The 25,476-nt window shown below is 38.8% G+C and overlaps 1 protein-coding gene and 1 pseudogene across 44 annotated transcripts in view; one reads left to right on the forward strand and one right to left on the reverse strand.

Moving 5' to 3' along the window:
• Positions 1-25,476, forward strand: part of PTPRD (protein tyrosine phosphatase receptor type D) — a 2,298,568-nt gene that overhangs the window by 1,889,827 nt on the left and 383,265 nt on the right. The window lies entirely within an intron of this gene.
• Positions 6,901-7,507, reverse strand: LOC101136297 (large ribosomal subunit protein eL20-like; annotated as a pseudogene).

Genomic DNA, 25,476 nt, shown 5'->3' on the forward strand with positions numbered 1-25,476 from the left:
CTGTGTAAGAATTGAGAAGCACTGAGTGGCTTTTAGAATGGCTTCTAATTTCAATTAAAAAAAACCACATCAATTTGGAAATTTTTGATTTCTGTGTGACTAGTGTTTCACTATAAAATGATTTCCATTTTTTTATTAGGCTTTCTTGTTCTTATTTGTCAATTTGATTATAAATTGTCAGCAGTAAGGTCTGCTTTCAAGATTTTGTCATTGTGATCATGTTGTCACTTTACTCATCATCATGGTGTGGTAAATTGGAAATCATGGCCAAAATATTTTACAGTTCCTCTCATCAAGGTGCAGTCCATTTCCCCACTCCTTGAATGTGGGTTAGTCCCCTGATTGGCTTTGGTCAGTAATAGGAGGGTGCAGAAGTGATAGTACACCAGCTCTGGGCCTGGCCCTTCAGCAGCCTGGAAGCTTCTACTTTCACTCTCTGACATATTGAGTCGTCATAGCAAGATGCTCAACTACCCTGCTGAAGGGACCCCACAGAGAGAGAGAAATACTCAGGCAGCCCACACCTGTTGCAGCTGTCCCAGGTGAGGAGCCAGATATATGAGCCAAGCCATCTTGGCATTCCAGCCAGAGTCCAGCCTCTTCTTCATGACTATAAGCCATATGAGTGACCACATGGGAGGTGGAGTTTAAAATATTCTAGCTGAGGCCTGGAGGGAAGAATCATGTGCAGAGAAATCTTTGCCTTAAGCCATTTTTGAAGGGGTTTTTAACACAGCAATAAATAACTGAAACACATGGTGATTATTGTTATCAAAATGAAGCATCTACCAGCTTGAGGAACAATCTTAGACCTGCAGTTTCCTCTGGAACTGTAACACAGATGGTGTTCTAGATAACACACTTTTAAATGCAAGGTTTTTTTTTTTCTTTTTCTTTTTTTTAGAGTAAATGAACACATTGATATACATTAGCTAAAGCCCTACTTGGCGCTAACATTTTAAAAGCCTTATACATTTTGCATACCTTTTGACCAGAGGTCAGCAAATGTTTTCTGTAAAGAGCTATATGGTAAATATTGTTGGCTTTGTGGGTCTCTATCACAGCTATTCAACTCTGCCACTGTAACAAGAAAGTAGCCACAGCCAATACAAAATAAATGGGTAAAACAGTATTCCAATAAAACTTTATTTAAAAATACGTGCAGTGGGCCAGATTGTTCAAGAGTCCTAGTTGGATCACGCCTGCTTTTGACCTTACTCACCTACAGCTCCTCATCAGACAGGAGAAAGTGGAGAATATCAGCAGAGGACCTTGTTTAACCTGATGAAGTTAGTTAAAGGGAAGAGATTAGTTTGATTAGCCTCCTTTATCACTTTGCTTTGTTAGTAATGTTTATTGGGAGCAGATTAATTAGAAGAAATAAGTTCAAGGAGCACATCTCTTGATAAACATAGATGTCTAATGGCGCTTAACCTTTAAAATTTATGCAGAAAAAGCTTTGCATGTTATTGCTCTTCATGTCTTTTGGGGGTGCTTCAGGTATTCAGCTGTTAGTGCCATTTCAAATTGCAAACTCCTGAAAAATGAATAATTTATCAGCTGAGGGATAGTTTTCATTGCATGGTGTGCCTGACATTTGGAGCTATGAACATCTTAAAAAAGAGGAAAAAAGTGCTGGAAAGTATTACATTTGCTTGGAAAGTTGTAAGGGGTCTGTGAAGAAACAGTTTGTAATCGTGGGTCTCGAAGCCTGAGATTGGTTTCATAAAGGCAAATAAAAGCACAAAAGTCATGGTGAATTTGATCACATTATAGGTACTTCTGGTGTAGATATACTCTGTACCATTTTGGTGCTTATAAATCAAAAGCAAAATAAAACTAATGAGAAAACACCATTGATCCAGCAGCAAATGCTCGGAAATAACACTACGCTCCATCGTGCCAGCAAACTGAAATGCTTTTGTGGGAGGTGGGAAGGAGAAGGTTCGGAATTGGAATCCCTGGCTCACATGGGAAAATTTAAGAACGAAATATGGTCAGCTTGTCCTGGCAGTAAATAGGAGGCACATGTTTCTGCAGATGTAGGAAGGGCATACCTATATTCTTGTAAGGACTGAGGTTGTTTTGGATTGTATAGAGAAGGCGGACTAATTAGATTAAACAAAACTCTTGGCTTAATATGAAGGAAAATGACTAATAGTTAAGTCTATTCAACTATGGTGTAAACTCTCAGGGGAAAGAGTGAGAGCCCCACAGCATGACTCATTTGATGTAAGCAGCAGAAACCACTGTGGAGAACTACTATTTCTGAAATAATTCAAACTACATCAGAAAAGGTTATAAAAAGACTATTTAGCAACTGAACAACACATACTTCTTTTTCATTTCTATTGTTCTGATTTGGAGTGAGAGGGAAACGAGGGGTATTATGATAATTATGATAAAACAATTACTTACATTCTGAGATCTAGTTTCTCTAGAGAGCTTGTAGTTTAACAAATGAATCTGACACCCCTACTGGGCAGGGAATAATTGGCTTAAATCCCTTTGGTGTATTTACTCAGGCCACCAGATTGCTTTTTCTAGCCTGAAGAAAGCTTTGACAAATTATGATCACCAACATTTTGCTAGCCCAAAAAGTCCTTTCTGATTTTCCAGCTTTACAAGCATTCTCCCCTTCTCCCTTTCTCCCTTCACAGCTTTGCCTTTCAGGTCTCACCTCCTCTTCCAGGTCCATCTTTTTCTGCTGTCTTCATCCACTCTTATTTAGTGCTCACTATGTTGCAGGCATTTGAGTTATAAGGAAGATAGACCCAAGTCACTGCTGTCAGACTAGTGGTAAAGATAATTATAATAAAGGGAATTCAGGGCAGGAAGTAGATATATGCACAGGATGCTACCAGGAGCAGGTTCCTTATTGGAATTTACAGGGAATGTTCATAGGTGTGCCAGAGACAGAGAAATTGTGGAGGGCATTAAGGCAAAGCTAATGATCTTGGAACTTGCCCGGTAAAATGGTGATTCTCAACTTGATAAAACATCAGAATGACTTGGAATAGAATGTAGACATGTAGGCCCCACACCAACTAATTTAATAAAAACATGTGAAGGTGAGGATCAAGCATAAGTAATTTAAAAAATGCCCCTCAGTTTATTCTCAAGTGAGGCTGAGTATTATAAATTACTAGGGAACCCAGTGAAAGTTTTAAACTGGGAAGTGTTGTGGCCTGACTTGAATTTTCAATAGGTCACTGGCAGCTATGTGGAGGATGCGTTGGAGGGTGGAAGACCAGTTAGGAGACTGCTGTGAAGTCAAATAGAATGAGGGTCTTGAGGATCTGAACTGTATTTTTGAATATGGGATACCAAAAGACCCTATACAAAACTTATTCAAGAGGTGGAATTTGCAGGATGTCATGATGAGTTGACTTTATAAGTGCTTGATGAGTCATAGAAGGGACAGCCAGAGAGGATGAGAAGTAGGTTGGGGAGGATACACTGTGTATTTCTCTTCCATCCCTGCTTCTCCCCACAACACACCTAATGCACATTGATACGGTTTTTGTGTCTCTCCTAGCAGGTATCATAGTTTTCATATGTTACTTTTAGATGTATTTGTCTAACTTTTCTTTCTTTCATTCTTTTTTGAGACAGTGACACACTCTGTCACCCAGGATGGGGTACAGGTGCAACCCCTGCCTTCTGGGCTCAAGGACATCAGCCTCCCCAGTAGCTGGGATTACAGGCACTTGCCACCATGCCTGGTTAATTTTTTGTATTTTTTTGTAGACAGGGGGTTTTGCCACGTTGTCTAGGCTGGTCTTGTACTCTTGGGCTTAAGCTATTTGCTCCCCTTAGCCTCCCAGAGTGCCCAGCCTAAAATTTTCAATTCTCATACAAGTTTATTTATTCATCTCAGATTCTGTCTCACCCCCAACCCCCTACATTCCAATACTGGGCCTTCCATACAGCCAGTGACCAGGAAAGTAAAATTCATTATTGAGGTAGGCCAGTTCAACTGTTTCAAAAGTTTGTGTTGTATCTCATGAGGGAAGCCACCACCCATTCTCTTCTTCCTACTTGGGAGTGCATGCTCCGGATCCTTTGATTTTCCTAGTGAAGCTTAAAATCTAGGTTTGTATGTGAACCATCCCTAGGTTTTACATACTGGCTTGAATCAGAAATCATTAAGTAACAATAATATTGAGGCTAAAGGAAGTACATCTTTGGGATGGATCTCGTCTGCGACTACAGGCTTTCAATCTCTGTGTAGGGCCTCTAGAAATTTGTAGAATTGAAATGAATAAAATTTCTCAATACTGGCAGTTTCCAGCCATTTCTGTGCTTAACAATAGGAAATGTAAGAAAGAATTGGCAGCAAACATTTGGGCTGATTCTGTTTGTGTAAAGTGAATTAGAGAATGGATCCTATTACCTGGTATCTTAAACTAAAATATGAAGCAGAAGGACACATTTGAAGTACTTTAACCACAATTACATAGATGCTTCTAGTGAGTGTGAATTTGGGATGATGAATTATTCATTTAAATCCTTTGGTTCTCCTTGTAGGTTCTAACAATGCCAGGTTTACAAACCTTAGGTGTCTCCTAGCCCAAGGCTGGGGAGAGAGGCTCCCCCTCTCTTCTCCTGGTTTCATCTATCCTCTGGAGTCAAGTTATTAGGTTATTAGGTTGGTGCAAAAGTAATCGTGGTTTTTGCAATTAAATATCTTGGTTGCTGGAGCTCCTTTTTTCTCTTAGGGACTGCTGTGGCTACCCAATGTGAAGCCACAGACCTGTTAAGGCTAAAGAGCAGGTGAACAGTAGTTCAGCCAGTGAATTAGCATTTCAAAGGCCAGTGCTCCAAAGGGCACTGCCCAAGTGAGCAGCTAAGTAGAAGCAGGAATTTACTCATACTGTAATGTCTGTGTACTATTTCTGTGAAAATGACTTTTGAATTGTCTGAAGGCTAAACATTTGGTGCTAAACTTTAAACTTATCTATTTTGTTGTAATTGTCTCTAGAATGTACTTTGCCTGTCTCAATATTAAAGAGATCAAATGAAACATGATTGTTGCTTGATTATTGAGGTGACACTAATTAGGAATATCAATTTATATTTTTCTCTGTTAAGAGGCCCTGAGGAATGACTGTGGTAGATCGTTGGCCTGACTTGCATTTTTGTAGGTCCGTATATGTTTTATAACTTTAGTTAGAAGAAATATGGTGTGGTGGGAAGAGCATTGGTTTTTAAATAAAATGATCTGAGTTCAAATCCTGTATTTTGCTATTATTGGATAAGTGGTCTTGGTCAAGTTTGTTAACCTCTCTGAGCATATATATTTTTTAATTTTATGCAGCTTCTATATATTCTACACCTACTGCCCGCCAGCATATCGCTGGATGCTGGTGGTGTGATGGCAAGATGGGAACGGATAGGGTCTGTGCACTCCTGTAGCTTCCAGGCTAATCTTAGGTTGCTCATCTGCGAAATGGGTGTGAGAACCTCATCCTGCAGTTGTTATGTGTTGTGTGAGAATTAACTGGGATAATGTGTGTGAGGTCCTGGCAGTGATTAGAGGCTCATAATTGGTCGATGTAGCTGTAGGATTTGCTTTTTCTGCTGAGCTTAGTTGATGACACCTTCTAATTTGCTACCTTAAATTTACAGCAGCTATTTTTTTTTCCATAGATCTTTTCTGCATTCACATTTTAACTCACAGATATTGTTCAGGTCCTGGAAGTGTGAGCTTTCTCTCTTTCTTCTTGAATGTCTTGTATATAGGTCCTTAAGCAACTCATTCATTTCAGAGATATTCTTTTTATTCTAGGCTTTTGAGATACAACAGTGACCAAGACAGACAAAAAAAAAAAAAGAAATCTTGCACCATTAAGGTCACATTCTAGGGGACTCTAAATTATGAAATAGAACAATAAATACAATATAATAAACAATACAATTGATAAATAGGAAAGTATATTATGTGTTCAAAGGTGACCTAAGTATTATGGTGGGAGAAAGACCAGAGTAAGGGAAATCAGGAGAGTGCATGATGGGGGTGGGTAGGGGTTCAGATGTGGTTTTAAATTGGGTAGTCAGGTCAGTGAGAAAGTGACATTTAAGCAAAGATTTGAAGGAGGTAGGGAAGTTAGCCATGGGGAGGAGTATTCCAGGCCAGGAAAACAGCCAGTCCAAAGACCCTAGGGCAGGATCTTGACTGGCAGATTCTAGGAATAGCAAGGGGAATGAATGGAGGAAATGTAAAGGATTAGGAGAAAAACCTTGCACAGAGATCCTATAATGGGGAGGTATTCTACTGCGCACCAAGCTACTCTGGAGGTCAGGCTTCCTGGAAGCAACAGGAGTATTTAGGAGTTTGCTAGTGATGTTGGGATTTAAGAGCCAACAGGCAGAAAAAACAGCTTGTGCCAAGGCTCAAAGGAATATTACTAGTGTCTGCAAAGGGCAGAATAAAGGAGGCTGTGATAAAAAAACAAAACAAAACAAAACAAAAAAAAACCAATAAGCTGTTAAAGGGGAAAGGTAAAGACGATTATATTTGTGCTTTGTTAGGATTACTCTGATTACAATATGGAAAATAATCATTGCTCTTGATGGCACTGATAACTGAGACAAAAATTTTCTCCTGAAGTGATGGATGTCCAAGAACAAGTAGATTATATAGATCATCTCTTTAGGTTTGTGACCCGTTTCTCATCTGATCCACCTTAGGCTTTAATTAGGGCCGTTATTCATTATTATGGCCAATAGTAAATTTCTTGCCAGGATACTCTGACTTGTAGCATTCTGATAGGATTAACTGATTCAAAGCCTGAAATTGAGTCACTGTGTACCAGACAGGTCAGGCCTCACTAATTCTCACCATAGTCCTCCAAGTTATGTGTCAGTGGATAAAGATTTTTTTTTTTCCCCCCACCGGGGCGTTCCTGAGTTTATTTGGGGCACACCCGGGCGAGGGCCCTGCACCTAGAAGAAGGTGTTGGGCCTCTTGGTGGTGAATCGTGGCTTGTGCTGAAGGCGCAGGACCCGGTGGGGCAGCGGGAACTTGATCTTGGAGTCGTGGAACTGCTTGACAGCCTGCCGGCGTCACTTGCTGGCCGCGATCTCTTCCACCATCATGATCTGAATGGAGTGGGCCCGGGCGCGGTGCCGGGCACCCATGTCTCGGTAGCACTGGGTGACAGCGCCTGCGGTGGTCAGGTCCCGGTATTCCCGGTACATGTTGTGAGTGCCGCTCCGGGAGTCATAGCGCAGCCAGATCCCGAAGTTCTTCACCCGCAGGGGGGACTTCTCAAACACCTGACCACAGTAGACAATCTCCCCTGAAGACTTCTTCATTTTCTTTAACTGAGATACGAAGTACCGGAAGCGGGACTTGGCGACGACGTGATTAGGTGCAAAGATTCGCATGCGGTAGAAGGGCGGTGTGTGGCATTTGGGGGTGGGCAGGCAGCGACCCACTACCTTGTACTCTCGTAGTGTGCCCGAGGCCTTCATGGCGTCCTCTCCGTGCTCGCCACCACCCGCAAAAGCTCAGTGGATAAAGATTTTAAGTGGACAATTGGAGACTCAGTTTAGGAGCAAACTGGATACCAAATTTCAGATCAAATGTTTGACCCTGAAATTCTGGCACTGACAGTTATGCAGGAGAAGTTGTGTTTTGTTATCGTTGTTGTTGTTTTTAAGTCTTTTTAATCCTCTCAGATTCTGTTTTATAAATAAAAAGCACACACACATACCTAGATTTCTGAGATTTTTATTTTGAGATTTGTAGCATATTAAAGAATCAGGCTGGGCGCGGTGGCTCACGCCTGTAATCCTAGCACTTTGGGAGGCCGAGGCAGGGGGATCACCTGAGGTCAGGAGTTTGAGACCAGCCTGGCCAACATGGTGAAACCCCGTCTCTACTAAAAATACAAAAATTAGTCAGGCGTGGTGGCGGGTGCCTGTGGCCCCAGCTACTCGGGAGGCTGAGACAGGAGAATCACGTGAACCCGGGAGGCGGAGGTTGCAGTGAGCCAAGATCGCGCCACTGCACTCCAGCCTGGGCAACAAGGAGGGATAGTCCATCCCCCCCACCCCCCAAAAAAGAATTGATACGATCTTTGCATATTCAAATTTTATTAACATGAAAAGACTGAATACAGTAGAATATGTAGGAGATCAGCTGTTTGATTAGATAAATTATCCCCTGCTGGAACTACCTCTAAAACTGCTGTATTTTCAGTGCATTCTGTCTTTAGCTTTGTAAATGACTGTTGTTCTGGGTCCTGGAGGCAGTATCCGTCCACTTTCACACTTTGAAGAAGCCTTTACATGCTCATCCTGCCCAGCTTCTGTCCAAAAAGAAAAAAAAAAAGGCACATAGTGACGAAAATAACACCAGTAAAAAGTTTTTACAAAACCTTTCAGATTTTAAGATTGTTTAGTGTTGTTCATTGTTAAAGACAATCACACAATTGATATACAGTAAACTAAATATTTGTAATAAATAATGACTTCTTTTTCATTCAGAACAAGAAAATACTGTTGATATAGGCTGTCTTTACTCTTACAATATGCAGCCAAAAGACTGTTTACCAAAATTACTAAGGACAGCTCCATCCCTGTCTCCTTCAATATAGTTATGTGATACATTTGTAAGACAGTTATTTCATTTGTCACACTCTGCATTGCATCTCCCTCCCTCCTCTACTTCTTGGTCGATTTAAAAAAATTTATATAGAGTAAAATCCACTCTTTGTGGTGTACTGTTGTATGAGTCTTGACAGATGTATAGTTATGTATTCATTACTACAATTACATATAGCAGTTCCTTCACTTCAGAATTTCCCTCACACTGCCACAATATGTAGCCTTTTGGGTCTGGCTTCTTTCACTGAGCAAAATGCATTTAAGATTCATCCATGTTGTTGCATAAATCAATAGATCATTGCTTGCGTAGCATTATATCCATATCACAGTTTTATTTATTCATTTGGGTTATTTCAAATATATGGTGATTATGAATGCAGCTACAATAAACATTTATGGGCTGGGAGAAATACGTTTTATGAGTCTCTGGTGTGGTGGTTTATGGACTTTCTAAAAAGCAAAAACCACAGATACCTGGGCCCACCTCCCAACCAACCTAATCAGAATCTCTGTAGATGGGGTCTGGGCTAATAGATTTCATAAAAGCTCCCTACATGGTCCTGCTGGGCAATCAGGCTGAGAATTATTGCTTGGAGACATGTGATCTTTGTATTTTTGGTAAATGAGCTCTCGAAGGGTTTTTATTATTATTTTTGCTTGGCAAGATTTAGTAATTTGAGTAATATAAGATTATGCTTCATATTAGTTGTTTTTCTTAAGGACTTAATTTCATTTCAAGGAGAGAGTTACTGTATGCTAATTAAATCAAGGCCTTTTTAAAGGTACATTTATTGAGGTTTAAGTAGTCATGATAGAAATATATTTATAATATGCCAATTATATCCCTCAAGAATATTTTAATAATTATATATTTGATTAAAAGGCGTACTTGTTAGCTATACTGTATAATTATATGTTTGAATAAACTATTACTAGAACTAAATGAGCTTCCTTAATTACCGACAATTATTTTATATTGCTGATGAAATATATTATTATCTTACATATATATTGGTAGTGAGTTCTTACAGTGTTTTATAATGATATTTAACAACCAGTTAATTAATTATGTTGAGTTATGGCATGAAATAACATTAAATGTTACTATAAATTGGACATTTTGGATATCTGACATTAAAATAAAGTAAGATATTTTCACATCTAGCATTAATTACATAAGAACACATGGAGTTTACATTAATTTCCCAAACTTAGTAGAAATGTTACTTGAAAGCAATATATTTTGATAATCAAAGTGCTTACCAAGGTGAATTTTTATTTCAGCCTAAAGTTTAAGGCTAGTTTTATTCGTTTGATGGAGATCCTGAGAATAATTCTGTGAACACTAAATGTTTGAAGGCCCTTCATATGTAAAGTTCTCAGAAATAAAGTCTTTTTAATAAGACTTACCTAAAGTATTTAGATTATTCTAATTATTATTTCTGATATAAAATCGTTAATTGTTAATTCTGACATAAAAACTCATTTATAATTATGAAAGGGCACATTTTTGATATCCTATTACTGTTATTATTATTGTTATTTTTATTTATTTATTTTTTGAGACAAGGTCTCACTCTGTCACCCAGGCTGGAGTGCAGTGGCACAATCACTGCTAACCTCAGCCTCGACCTGTTGGGCTCAGGTGATCCTCCCACCTCAGCCTCCTGAGTAGCTAGGAGTATAGGCGCCTGCCACCATTCCTTGCTAATTTTTGTATTTTTTTTGTAGAGACGGGGTTTTGCCATGTTGCACAGGCTGGTCTCAAGCTCATGGGCTCAAGTGATCCACCGCCTTGGCTTCCCAAAGTGCTAGGATTATAGGCATAAGCCACCCTGCATGGCCTTATTTTTTTAATATCCTCTTGATTTACCTTGTGAATGTTATTAGCTAATGAACATGAGCTGAATGTACTTGACCCTGAGACCTTTAAGAGAGCCAAGTCTTTCAGAAATTTGCTTTCTTGCAAAGGGTTATAGCTCATTACCAGGAACATATGTTGTCCACTATTGCCAGGAAAAAAGCTTCTAATATTAGTAACAAAGAGCTAATATTTATTGGGCACTTAGGATGTGCCTGCACTATGCTTCACGCAGATTATTTAGTAACAATCCTGTGTTTTAGGAACCCTTATTAGCCTAGACTTTAAGATAGGGTAAATTGTAGTTTGCAGGGGTTAAGTAATTTGTCCGTAGTTGTTCGCTGTTTGTTCATAATAAATAATAAGCTGTGATTCATACCTAGGTTGTCTGACTTCAGAGATCACATGCTTAATTCCTGAGGCACTCTCTATTATCTTCATTTGCCCATCTTTATTGCACTTAAAGATGCCCTATTTACCTCTCCCTTAGCACACCGAACATATTTTATAACTCTAGTCACTTTTTTCCTCTTTGATTCCTGTATTTGATTATGTAGACTGACTCTTCCATTAGGATCTAAATGATTTCTTTTTTATTTTAATTTTTTCATATTGACAGATAACATTATATGTATTTACTGAATATAACTGGATATTTTAATGTATATGTTGTAGAATGACTAAATTTGGCTAAGTAGCCAATGTGTTACCTCATGTAATTATAATTTTTGTTACGAGAACACTTTACATCCATTCTGTTAGCATTTTTCTTTTTCTTTTTCTTTTTTTTTTTTTGAGATTTAGTCTCGCTCTGTTGCCCAGGCTGGAGTGCAGTGGTGTGATCCTGGCTCACTGCAAGCTCTGCCTCCTGGGTTCATGCCATTCTCCTGCCTCAGCCTCCCGAGTAGCTGGGACTACAGGTGCCTGCCACCAGGCACAGCTAATTTTTTGTATTTTTTAGTAGAGACAGGGTTTCACTGTGTTAGCCAGGATGGTCTCGATCTCCTGACCTCGTGATCTGCCCGCCTCAGCCTCCCAAAGTGCTGGGATTACAGGCGTGAGCCACTGCGCCTGGCCTCTGTTAGCATTTTTGAAGAATGCAGTATCACATTTTCTGTAGTCACCATGTTGTACAGTAGATCTGTTGAACTTATTCCTCTTAAGGAAAATTTTGTGTCCTTTGACCAACATCTCCCCAACCCCTCCCAACCCCCTACCCAGCCTCTGATAGCCACTTTCTACTTCTATGAAATCAGTTTTTCAGATCCCATATATGAGTGAGATCATGGAGTATTTGTCTTTTTGTGCCTGGCTTACTTCACTTGCCATAATGGTCTCCAGACTCATCCATGTTGTTGCAAATGACAGCATTTCATTCTTTTTTTAAAGGCTGAGTAGGATTTCACTGTGTACATAATAGGACGTTTTCTTTATTCATTCATCCATTGATGGACACTTAGGTTGCCTCCACATCTTGGCTAATGTATTACAGCAATAAACAGGGGAATGTACACATCTCTTTGACATACCTATTTCATTTCCTTTGAATATATAGACCTAGTAGTGGGATTGCTGGATCACATGGTAGCTCTACTTTTTTTTTTTTTTTTTTTTTTTGTGAGACAGAGTCTCGCTCTTGTCACCCAGGCTGGAGTGCACTGGTGCGATCTGGGCTCACTGCAACCTCCGATTCCCAAGTTCAAGTGATTCTTCTGCCTCAGTCTCCTGAGTAGCTGGGATTACAGGTGCCCACCACGATGCCCAGCTAATTTTTTTGTATTTTTTTGGTAGAGACGGGGTTTCACCATGTTGGTCAGGCTGGTCTCGAACTCCTGACCCTAGCTGATCCGCCCACCTCGGCCTCCCAAAGTGCTAGGATTACAGGTGTGAGCCACTGCACCCGGCTGGTAGCTTCATTTTTCATATTTAAGGAACTTCCGTACTGTTTTCTATAATGGCTGTACTAATTTACATTTCCACCAGTAGCGTGTATGGGTTCCCTTTTCTCCACATCCTCACCAACACCTACCTTTTGTTATTTGATAATAACCACTCTAACAGACATGAGGTGATATTAAATAACTTTTTCTATGTTCTATTTGCACATTGCCTGAGACATGGTATACTCTCAATAACTGGTTGGCTGAACAAAGAACAGATATAAATTTTATACACGGCATCCATTTTTGTTGGATGGAGATTTCCCCTTTATTTCAGAGGTGCCTTAGAAGGCATTTGGAAAGTGAGTCAGTTTTCTTGCATGGTGCAGAGCTAGCTTAGCCTGTGAGGTATAAAATCTTAATGCCTTTTATCCATGGGCAAGTTTGACATTCCCCTAAAAGCATAGTGCCATACTGCTGGCACATACAAGGAAACTTGCACTATGATCATTTTTATTCTGAGAGAGACAATACACAACCAGTATAGGTAAGCCGAGAGATGTGGTACCTGGGAGATGACAGATGTGAACACTGTGGTATGCATTATATGGTTTCTTGCTTGAGGAAAAGGTTATTGAAAAATATTTATTGTACACAATAATAGATTATACTTTAGTAGTGGCCATGGTTAAACACAATAGTAGGAGACCTTTTCTCTCTGTGAGGAACACCCAATATAATTAGGGAATCAGATCATTAAGCCTTAAATTTCAAAGTAGATGTAACAGATGGAAAGGAAAAACTAGAACTTATATTACCCACCTCCCTAACTGCCTGCTTCTTGTCTGTACTTCTTTCTTAGGAAATATATGAATTTCTTAGCCCATGCTAAGTAATTTAAGGAACACTTTGTCCCAAGAACAATGTAATCAAGAAACACTGCTACTTTCTGCTGGATTTTTGAAAGGGGCTTTTTATTTTTACACGGTTACTCTGAAGTAACTCAAATCACAGAAGCTGGCTGACCAAAAGGGCATGTTCCTGTCTTTGGTCCATTACTTGCTTTTGAGAGACATAATTCAATTGAAGATCTGCATTTCTGATGGAGAAATATCCATTGCCCATCCAGGTAACATCCTTTCACAACCTTCTGTCACCAAAGAATTATTCAAGTGACCTTGTATGTTTGCTTAAGGTTGGGAGTGACTACATCCCTGGCAGTTCCGTAATATACCCACATATTTTATTGCTGCAACAAAGACATAGAGTATAGTCCTTAAGGTCCTATACTCAAAATAGAAAGTTTGGATAAAGCTAATTGATTGTAGGCTTGCTGTTGTTCATTATCTTAATTAGTCTAGGTAATTAAATCATTAATTGATTGGAGCTGATCCCTGCTAAAGGAAGTAATAAAATAGTAAAACTCAGTGCTTTTCTGTTTGATCCCATAAGAACTGCCATTTCAGTTCTTCATTCACCTCTTCATTTGTGGTGTTTTGTGCTGTCCAGCGGGGACAGTGGCACGGGAGGATAATGCTAACCTGTGGACATTGCTGTTGCTTCAGAGGCATGCTGCAGTGAAATCAGGAAGCAATCCCAACCTGGCTGTGGTTAATTAACACTGGACGCCAAGCTATGCGGATGCAATCCATTATGAAGACAACCCTGACTCTGGCAATTAGCTTTCATTGTTTGTTGTGCTTTGCTTGGGTACATCTCTGAGACTGTGAATTTCCATCAAAGGACTCTGACATGCATTCCTGCCTGACATATGCTCACACATCTCTGCTCCTGAGATGAGCGCTTTTTTTTCTTAAGCTCAAGTTCAGAGCCTTGGGATAATCGCTCTGTTTCCTAAATATATGAAGTTCTTTTTAAACTTCAAAGCCACAGTAGGGGAAGGAAAAAAAAGAGAGACCATGCAGACTTAGATGGCTTCTAGTGAATTGAATTGGCAAAACCATGAACACTTGTCTTTAGCTGCTGAAATGTGAGATGTTTTCATAAAGCTATTTCAAGTCTGAAAAGTTGCTTTTTAAAATGAATCTCTAATCCAATAACTACAATAATATTCGAGTCAGACTAAATAAAGGAAAGGTAAAGCGGTAAGAAGTTGTTTTACCTTGGGATAAATATCAAACCTCCCTGAAAATCCTATTATATCTAATTTCAGAAGAACTTCTGTAGTAAGCTTGGTTTGATCAAGATCCCTTGGAAACGAGGCGGTTTTCTTTTTTTTAATTCAGTGTTCTTTCTTATAATGTTTCTCTTGAGGAGAATTGTGGAAGTAATAAAATTCATAATTGGCTTCTTTTCTCCTTTGCTTGGCCTAAGTGAGTCTGGCAGTTCCTTGGGAGAATTTGAGTCCTGTACTTTTCTGGTCGACAAGATAGCAGTAGTGAAGCAGCAGAATTGAGTTGAAATGAATGCCTGGCTTGGAATTTACACATATGGATACAGTGCTGACTAAATGCTCCGAATCACAGTTGGCCATTTTTATTACTGTTGATAGAGCTTTCAGAGAACTCTGCTCATGGAAAAATACACTTAACAAATAAAAATGCTAGGTGCTATTACCAAAAGAAACACCTAGGGAATTGCCTTTACTATATCAGCAGTAGATTATTATTACTACTGTTTTAATCTAGTAAGTAATAAACATGTGATACATAATTATAAAGACATTTTCTACCAAGACATGCATGTGCTTCCTTTAAAACTATTTCATGTGAATATGATAAATTATTTTTTATTCTCAATTTGTTATGTGTTTAACTGCTAAGTTAAGAAGCAGATATATCTTTTATATCTTCTTTGCTGTTGCTTCTTATGAATTTTAAGAGACAAGGAAATGTTGGTTTAGAAATGGAAAATGATGTTCCCAAGTAATCAGGAAATAATTCAAAATCCAAAACTAGTATTACTTGATACCTTAACTTCTGGGAATTTGTTTCTTGTATGTGCTCCTCTGCATTTGTTAAAATTATAGAATACTTTTCTTTCAAAACAAATTTAGGTACAGAAATTAGCTGGGCGTGGTAGCAGGTGCCTGTAATCCCAGCTACACGGGAGGCTGAGGCAGGAGAATCACAGAATCCCAGAGGCGGAGGTTGCAGTGAGCCAAGATGGTGCCACTGCACTCCAGTCTGGGTAACAAGCGAGACCATCTCAAAAAACAAAACAACAACAGTAACAACAACAAAAATTTAGGAAAGTGATCATGCTCATTAAGGGAATAATATATTTTTCTTGTGAGAATTACACAAATTTGATAATCCTTGGGTCAGGGAGTGGTCAAGGCTGAGCCCTTTTTTTAAACTTATTGAAAATTGCAGTAATATAAGGAGAGGCTCAGATAGAAGTGTGTTATAACCTGTTTTACATGGATATGATGAATTTATACAGTTATGACTTGTGAACAATAGAGAGAGGGAGAAAAAGATTGAGAGCCATTGAACTTTCTTTTCTTTTTTCTTTTCTTTATTTTTTTTTTAATGTATTTTTTATATTTTTAAGGAGTCTTGCTCTATCGCCCGGGCTAGAGTGCAATGGCATGATCTTGGCTCACTGCAACCTCCACCTCCCGGGTTCACATGATTCTCCTGCCTCAGCGTCCCACGTAGCTGGGATTACAGGTGCACACACCACCACACCCGGCTAATTTTTTTTTTTTTTTTTTTTTTTTTTTTGTATTTTTAGTAGAGATTTGGCCAGACTGGTCTTCGACTCCTGACCTCATGATCCACTCACCTCATTTCTTTTTACCATCTAAATTGCATTATCTCTATGATAGGCTCCTCGGGTATTTTACATGTCTTGAGCTTCCATATTCTGTTTGTACAGTGCTTTGATAGTGTACAGACAACTTTCATACACATCACCTCACTTAACCTTTAATGCATCCCCTGTAAGGGAGACATTATGTCCATTTTCAAGTTCATGATACTCTAAGTAGTAATGAGCTAGGACTCAAACTCAGATTTTCTGATTCCAGGAACAGATTTTCTTTTTAATGACCTTAAGCCTATTCCTTTTTTTCCTTCTTCCCATCCTCCTTCCTACTCTGCTTTCCTCCTTCCCTGTAACTCCTTCCTTCCTTTCTTCAGTCATTCATTCAGAAATGCCTACTGAGATTCTATTACTGAGAGGAAACCAATTCGGCTGGAGTTTAGGGAGTGTGTAGGGAGATGCAGAGGATGGAGTGGGAGGGGGGAAGGCAGCCAACCCTGCACAACGTTGCTGGCTGTGGTGTGGAGTATGAACTTTGTCTGCTCTGTAAAGTCAGTGTTCATCAAGGGAAGAGTGGTTGATCAGGTGAGAGAGAATGCTGGCGCCTACTCTTACGGTGGCTGTGGAATTGGGGAGAAGTGGATGGATGCCAGAAATATGTAGGCAGGTTGAATAAACAAGAGGAAGTAAATTATTTCCTCATATATTGAGGGTGAGTATATAAGGAAATGTCAAGGATGACTCCCAGATTTGTGTTAAGAGCACCTGTTGGGGTGATTGTAGTATTTATTGATAAGAAACACTCGGAGGAGGGTAGAATTGTTTGGCTTGAATGGAGAATCATGAGCTCGGTTTGGGACATATTGAATTTTATCTGTCTGTTAAATAACCTTCTGGAGATGCCAGATAAGCGATTTGATACTTGAATCCAGAACTCAGAAAACTGTGGGCTGGGGATATTCTCTTGGAAGTCGCTAGCATATAAATGGTAACAGAGCCACGGGATTAGACACAGTCAACAAAAAAGAGAATAACAATGCCGTAGGGTTCAAGACCCAAGCTTTGGGTTCCCCAGTTAATAGAATTAATAGAGGTTAGGATGAGAAGTCAAGGGGAAAAAGGAGAAAAGAGAAAGAAAAACAATAGAGTTGGAGGAAAATCCAGGGAAGGTTGTGTCCTAGAGGCCGCATGCATAGAGGTTTGGAGGAAAGCTGCTCTGAAATGCTGTTGATGGATCTGAACCTGTCCATTGGATTTGGTAATAGCAGGGACATTAATGACATCAGGGAGACTGAGGTGGTGGAATGGTGGAACTGAAAGGGTAAAGAATAATTTTTAAGGGAGAAGTGGAACAGAGAATTCTGAATCTGGGAATATTCATTTAACTCAGACAATTCAAAGCAGAATATTTTTTATGTAATATCATAAGTACTCATTTAACAAAAAAAGAGCACTTTAAACTTCTAGGCTTCTAGACTTTATCATCTTTCTTCACCTTCCTGCTGATCTCCTCAAAGAATAGTCTGTGTATTACCATCCTGCATATTTGGTCTGAAGAGGAAGTCTAAATAGTTTTCCAGATTCACTATTGGTATAATCCCCAAGTACTTTTTCATAATTTGGTATCTGACCAGCTCTTCTGCTGATTTGATGGAACCCTTTTATGGTGAACTGCTTAAAATTCTTTACATAATTGGAAATTGTCTTTATGAATAATACAAACTTCTCCAGTCAATCCAGTTGATTCAGTAGTGCTAACTCTCCCCAAAATGTCCTCCTTCCTCTTGTTTTTAGGCTGAACTAAATTGTATATCTTATGGCTGGGCGCAGTGGCTCACGCCTGTAATCCCAACACTTTGGGAGGCCGAGGCGGGCGAATCACAAGATCAGGAGTTTGAGACTGGCCTGGCCAACATGGTGAAACCCCGTCTCTACTAAAAATACAAAAAATTCGCTGGGCGTAGTGGCGGGCGCCTGTAATCCCAGCTACTGGGGAGGCTGAGGCAGGAGAATCGCTTGAACACAGGAGGTTACAGTGAGCTGAGATTGTGCCACTGCACTCCAGCTGGGGTGACATAGCAAGACTCTGTCTAAAAAAAACCCAAAAAATTGCCCCTCTTATATTATGGCTTTTCTTAAAGACCCAGGGAGAACCTCTTGTGCAGCTCTCCTTTACAGATTTCTATAAAAAAACTCCCAACTGTCCTTGTTGGCTTTATTTTTATCTCTTCAAAACTGGAGCTTCCTGAAGACAGGGATACTGTTTCTTTATTCTCATGACCTCACGTAGTAGGTAATCAGTAAATGTTTGTTGAATGAATCCATGAACCTCAACTATGCTGATCCAACTGAGAAGCAAAAAGTATAAAAAAAAGACCACAGAAGATAAGGCACACCAAATAAGCACAGTACTTTATTTCAAGTAAAAGCCCAGAAACCTCACTCAGAGCATTTTTTTTTTTACTTTACATACTAAAATGCTTATTTATCTGGCAGCCATGCTGTCCTATATAAACGTAGATCAACTGCTGACCCACTGATAAATTCCAGAAAAATCCAAGCAACCGTCTGACAGGGAAATTAAAAGCTATGAAAGTAGATGAGAACAAAAGCTACAAAAAGTAGGAGAGCAAACTAAAGTGACACAAAGTAATTGAAAGTCCTCACGTTAAAAAAAATAAAGTGGTCTGCCAAGGCCTTCTATCAGATCTAAAGCCAAATGTATAAATGAATTTACTTAAACAGTATAAATAAACCCTGATTTATCAGGAAATGATCATTCTGTTGTTCAAAAAAGCAGAACGACATTTAATACATTGAGAAAAGAATAAAGATTACAATAAAGTATGAAAATAGGTATAGTTTAGAGAAACAAACCCTCACTTTTATATGGAATACTCTATTTTTAATGGTGGCAGTAACTGAGATAATATTGTGGTAAACACATCAGAGTATTCAGGGAGATTAAAATAATTTGGGGCTGGGAATGCATTGCATAAGAATTGGGCATTCAAGGGTGAGAAAGGAAGAGCAGTATGTAGCAAATGGCACAAAATCTTTGGGAAATTATTATTATTATTATTTGAGACGGAGTTTGACTCTTGTTGCCCAGGCTGGAGTGCAATGGCGCGATCTCAGCTCACTGCAACCTCCGCCTCCCAGGTTCCAGTGATTCTCCTGCCTCAGCCTCCCAAGTAGCTTTGGATTAGAGGCATGTGCCACCACGCCCGGCTAATTTTATATTTTTTTGGTAGAGATGGGGTTTCTCCATGTTGGTCAGGCTGGTTTCAAGCTCCCGACCTCAAGTGATCCGCTCACCTCGGCCTCCCAGAGTGCTGGGATTACAGGCGTGAGCCGCTGAGCCCGGCTGGGAAATTATTATGCATTAACATAGAGAAATTTTCTTTCTGTCATTATAATACTTGAGTTGAAATATTAAATGTACTCTTTTACCTTTCCATGGTTGGATACTTTGTTTCTCCCCAGAGCAATGGAAAAGATTCTTATTTTTTTTTTCCCCTGAATTATGGCACTAAAATAAAAATTTAACTTTCTTTTTTTTGAGATGGAGTCTTGCTTTGTCGTCCAGGCTGGAGTACAGTGGCATGATCTTGGCTCACTGTAACCTCCACCTCCCGGGTGCAAGTGATTCTCCTGCCTCAGCGTCCTGAGTAGCTGGGATTACAGGCACGTATCACCACACCTGGCTAATTTTTGTATTTTTGGTAGAGACGGGGTTTCACCATGTTGGTCAGGCTGGTCTCGAACTCCTGACCTTGTGATCTGCCTGCCTCGGCCTCCCAAAGTGCTGGGATTACAGGAAAAATTTTACTTTCATGAAAAAATTCCCAAACTTTATGCTTCCTCTTTTTAATTTAAATTGTTGGTGAGCAATGGTATTTAAAGGACAAGACACCTTGAATGAATATTACTAGTGTTTTAGCAACTCAAACATTGGCTAAAGGGTATTTGAAAGTTGTATGTCTGCATTAATGCAACTTCAGATTTGTGTGTGTGTGGATTTGTTCACTGCTTAGTGATGGTAAAGTCAAGAGTTTTCTTTAATTACTCTCCATGAAAAGATTTTTTTCTCTTTTGTGTGCTTCTGGATTCAATTGCCTGTTCTTACAAATGAATGAAAACATTGACTGTGACTGAGGTTCTGTAATACAATGTTTTATTTTTCTCACTCCTTAGAAATAATAAAAGCACATCATAATACATCTTTGCTATTAACAGCTGACCTGCAGTGTGCTGTGGAACCACGTAATTGAATAACACTTTTTGTAGAGGGTGATATTCAATAGTAGAAATGAATTTAAGTACATCATGATGATAAAGCAGTTGTTTGACAATTGTGAAAGTTCTGAAATGGAAAAGCTGCTTTGATTCCTCTATGCTGACTACTCTTCTTAGTGGAATTCGAGGCTTTTACTACAGTTCAGTAAATAATAATTTAGATGCATTTTTACTGATGGCAGCATAGTTTCTTAAATGAAAGTAATTTTGTAGTATGATGATCAAATTATATAGTTTCCATTAAGATTTACAGCAGCAGAATGTCACATGCATTGATTAAAAAGGGAGTGAAATTCGGAAAATACAAACTATTTGAAATGGCCCATGGGATAATAAGGAATTTAAAAAACCATTGATTACTGGCAGTTGTACCACTGTTCAGAAATTGCTGATTTTGTATTGTATGTCCCATATTTTAAGAATGCCGCCATCATAAATGTTGGAATTGGGTTCTCAGCATTACTGATATTTGAAAATACACAGAGAAAAAATGGTTAAATCAATCAGGGCCTACTAAATGGCCATGTTTAGTTTTTGCCCTTATCACAATAGGAAACTCTTGCTAGGCTTTCTGCAGATTTTAATGTAAAATGCTACCTAATTGTGCAAAATATTAACACGGAGTATGAATGTGTTCTTTTTTTTTTTTTTTTTTTTTTCTTTTGGGCATTGCACCGGCCTTTCTTTTCAATAAAGATTCTACTGAAGCAATGTGATGGATACCATTTCAGAAAAGAATTAATTTTTTACAACTTGTTTATTTAGTACATTAAGCATTCATATTGGTATATGAAATTATATTCATGAAAGTTACGGGCTCAACCAAGTAGAATCACAAATCAGAAACACTTGGTTTTAATTTCAACATGTTTTCATAAAATTATTTTCAAACTTGTCCAATGGAGTCAGTTTACTTTCTGTTTTCCTTTGTTAAATAAATGTATTCTAAATGACTCATTATAGAGGGATTTAATTCTAGTCGTTAAGGGATATGGGGGAAAAATGTCCTCAAATGCTTATCATGAAAAATACCATGTATTTACATTATTTCAGGAATTAATCTTTTTTACTTTTAATGATATGAGGTGTATTGATAGAATTTCTTTGTCTGCCTCATCTTTCTGTGGGGATATGTTGAAAGGCCCTGCAAGAAACCAGAAACTTGATTTAATAACTTGCCAGAGCAACTGTTTAGCATCTGTCCTCAAGGCAAAGAGTTGAACTGATAGATTTCATAAAGAAAATGAGGAATCATTATACAGTTCATCGGAATTTCATTACTTGTTGGAAATTTACTCAAAGGATCATAAATTCTGTATTTTTCATTATTCAGTAATTCTGAAAAAAGAGTGTGCATTTTGTGATAACAAAAATTCTGGTAGGGTATGAGAAATCCATCCTTTAATCAAAGAAGAAAAGAATTCACAACTTCAGATGGATGCTGTTTTCTCATGAAGGATTTGCCCAGTGGCTGGAGAGTGCTTCTAATATTATTATATAATATAATATTATGGGTGTAGATGCCAGTTTTGAGATGATGTTTATCAGCACTCCTGTTCTTGAGCAGTGAGAAGGTATTTATTGGGCATGTTAAGAACAGTAAAAATCAGGAAAAACAAAGGATAGGATTGCTATGCGTTATCCCCAACCAAACAGATTGGTAACAAGCTATCTAGTTTCCTGCGAAAAGGCGATTTCTGTATTATTCCTGAATATTTCTGTATGCTCTCCCTGGAGACAGTTTTCAGGCAGTTTCACTATGAGGCCGCAGGTGTAGAATCCCCTCAGGATGCATTTTGAACCTGTGGTCATACAGCCTTCCTGAGTTTAAAGATAAAACGTATCCTTTGTTGTTTTGTAGGAAACTAAATAGGCCTTGATAAAGTACAGATGTAGATAAAACTTTCAACAGAAAATGACTGAAGAATTTTTAAATCCAGCTATTTGTTAATAAATGTACACCACCTTTACATTTGTAACATGAATCATAGGAGATATACTTGCTACATTTCCGCAGTTAACAGTAATCCTTTCTCAAGAACATTTAAAACTATGCCTACAGCCACCGTTTTTTACACTATCATTAACTGTTGTCTTCGCTGTCCTTGATTCTTGATTTTCACCAGCATTTTCAAAAATGGATACAGTCTTAAAAGCTACAGCAGTTAGAGACAGTGTAAGTAAAGCACTGAATAAACATCTATCACACAGTAGATATTCAGTGCATAAATATGCATTCAGTATGCTAGTACTCTGCATTTTACAATATCTACATCATCAACTTTGATCCTCATTTTTTGAGTGTTGTGTTTAAAACTGCTTGCCTTAAATGGAAAATGACATAAAGCTTTATGTTTGTATAAAATAAAGTTTCACAAATTTATACTGAATGCTTACTGTGGACATGGTGATAATCATAGCAGAGACTACAGAGGAGTGTGAATGACACTTTCCATGACCTCAGAAGTTGAGAGCCTCCCATGGACACTTGTAATTAAATTGTTTCTGCACTATGGCAATGGATGGAAAATTAGGGATATGTTATTTAAATGATAACCCATATTTACCAGTGTTCTGGTAGAAAGTTTTGATAACTTCAGTTATTTATTCTTCCCACCAATGATGTCATTGCATACAATTGTGTGTGCTCCTCCCCAAACAGACACACACACACACCCACACACACACACACCCCCACGCACCCACACATACACATCTATCTTTAAAAAAATCCAGGCCTGGGCGTGGTGGCTCACACCTGTAATCCCAGCACTTTGAGAGGCCAAGGCAGGTGGATTACTTGAGGTCAGGAGTTCGAGACTAGCCTGGCCAACATGGTGAAAACTCATCTCTACTAAAAATACGAAAATTAGCCGGGTGTGGTGGCAGGCATCTGTAAGTCCAGCTACTCAGGAGGCTGAGGCAGGAGCATTGCTTGAACCTGGGAGGTGGGGATTGCAGTGAGCCAAGATCACACCACTGCACTCCAGCCTAGGTGACAGGGCAAAATTCAGTCTCAAAAAAAAAAAAAAAGTACATAAAAATAAATAAATAATAAAAAATCCCAAATCAACAACAAACTTACAATCTGAAAATTCCAACAGGAAAAGAATGCTTTAAAATATATTTAAAGAGCCCCATGATCCATCTCATTGGGCCTCTAGATTTCTCTGGCTACTAAGCTGAGGATGGTACCTGAAGGGAATGTAAAAGCCCTTTTCTCCCTTTTCCCTTCCCTACGTATAGTCAGTCCTCAGAAATTAGATTTATTCTTTTATTTTCAATCAACTACTTAATTTTGACCCTAGTTCCATGGTTGTGATTTTCTGACTCTTATGTTTTGTCCAAAAGCCAAATACTAGACAACAGACTTGTGCTTATTTAGTGGAAGCAAAAATAGGATTCTTCTAGGCAGAAAATTGTTGTTCTCATGCTTCGGCAAGCATTTTGTAACCCATTTGATTTTTAAAAGAAAGAGAAAACTAAAATGAAGAAACCGTTATTGGAAAGTTCAAGGTATCATCTCTTTCTTCTGTGCACCTCTGTGTAGCTGTGATGTTTGTCGACAATCCTGGCAGGAATACTAAGAAAGGGAACGGTTTTTACAGTTCTCAGAACCTTCTAGAGCATAAGCAATTTATGTGGATTTAAAATGTATCAATTTAACTTGGAATGAAGTAAAAACTCCTTATCTTGGCTTACAAGGCCGTTGGTTGACCTAGCTTCTGCGTTCCTCTCTGCCGTCATCTTATGTCAGACCCTGTTAGCTCACGACATTTTAATTCTCTTGACATTTTCATCCATTGTCTTCCCTGTTCTTGTAATTCTTTCTCCGTCTAACCTAACTCATCTTTCTCCCCTGCCCCCTCTTCTGTGATGCCTTTCCTGACCACTCTAAATGGACCTCTCTCCTCTACTTCCTTCTGCTAATCACCAAGTTTATCTAATTCATAACACGTCCCATCTGGATTGCTCAGTGATTACTTGTCCCCCCACCCCAAGACTGGAGGGACTTTAACTGTTTTCCTCCACACGTCTAGAATTTAACGTAGAGTTTAGTGCAAGTAGGTGTTCAATAAACATTTGATAGTTAAGTGAATAAATCAATGAGTTAATGGGAGAGAGCTGAATTTCACTGAAGATGATTTACTCCTTCATCTGCAAGATAAGGGAAAGAGCCTTGCCACGGAAAATCTGTTGGAAAGCAGGAATAGTAGAGGGCAGCCCTCTTGGTTTCCCATCCCGTGTCCTCTTCTCTCTGCTGTGTTGTGTTGTTACCTTGAAAAACATAACGTGAAGGTGGTGTTTGGTCCTCAACCCAGCTGAGGTCTGCTGCCTCTGAAGATGTCTCTGCTGATCCAGTTTCTGGAGCGCCTCTTGGGTTGTGCTTTTACTCTCTTATGTCAGGTGTCATACTGGAGTTCTGAGCAATCAAATAGAAATTCCGTATAGGGTAAGGAGTCAGTAACATTTATTTTGATCTAGATTTTGGTTTGGAGTAGGTGGTTGGGTTAAAAGTCCAACAAGATAATCTGAGAATAGAGAGAAAGCAAATGATTGTGCGTGTACCACTCTCACATTTACTTACAGTAATTTCCAACTTAAGAAAACTAGATATGCTAAAACAAAGCGAAAGCGAACTTCAGTTGAAGGCTTTCTTAAGTAGGGAGCATCCCTAGGAAATTTAAAATATGATTTGATTTATCATAGATCAGTTTATTAATTTTCTAGGAGCTTCTGCCTTAGAATTTTGTGATTCTATGAAGTTCAGCTATAGTAGCTTTGATATATAGATGAGAAAATAGAATAAAATGTTTATCACTTACTCAAAAATTATATATAATCATTTGTGCAACTTACCTACCAATGAGAATGACTCCTTGGAATATAAATTGGTATTTGGTAGTGTCTGGGCATATAAACAGACTATTGACAGACATTGTTGTTTGCCTGTTAGACACTTCCTTCTTGCTTGCCTATAACATTGACCCAGATTTTATTTACTCGCATTCTATAGTAACCTGCTGTGTATGCCAGTGGGTGGGGGTGCGGGGGTGGGGCTGGCTCCTAAGTGACAAATCTTACTGGTTG

This window comes from Gorilla gorilla, chromosome 13 (assembly GCF_029281585.2).
Source record: "Gorilla gorilla gorilla isolate KB3781 chromosome 13, NHGRI_mGorGor1-v2.1_pri, whole genome shotgun sequence".
NCBI classification, from domain to species: Eukaryota; Metazoa; Chordata; class Mammalia; order Primates; family Hominidae; genus Gorilla; species Gorilla gorilla.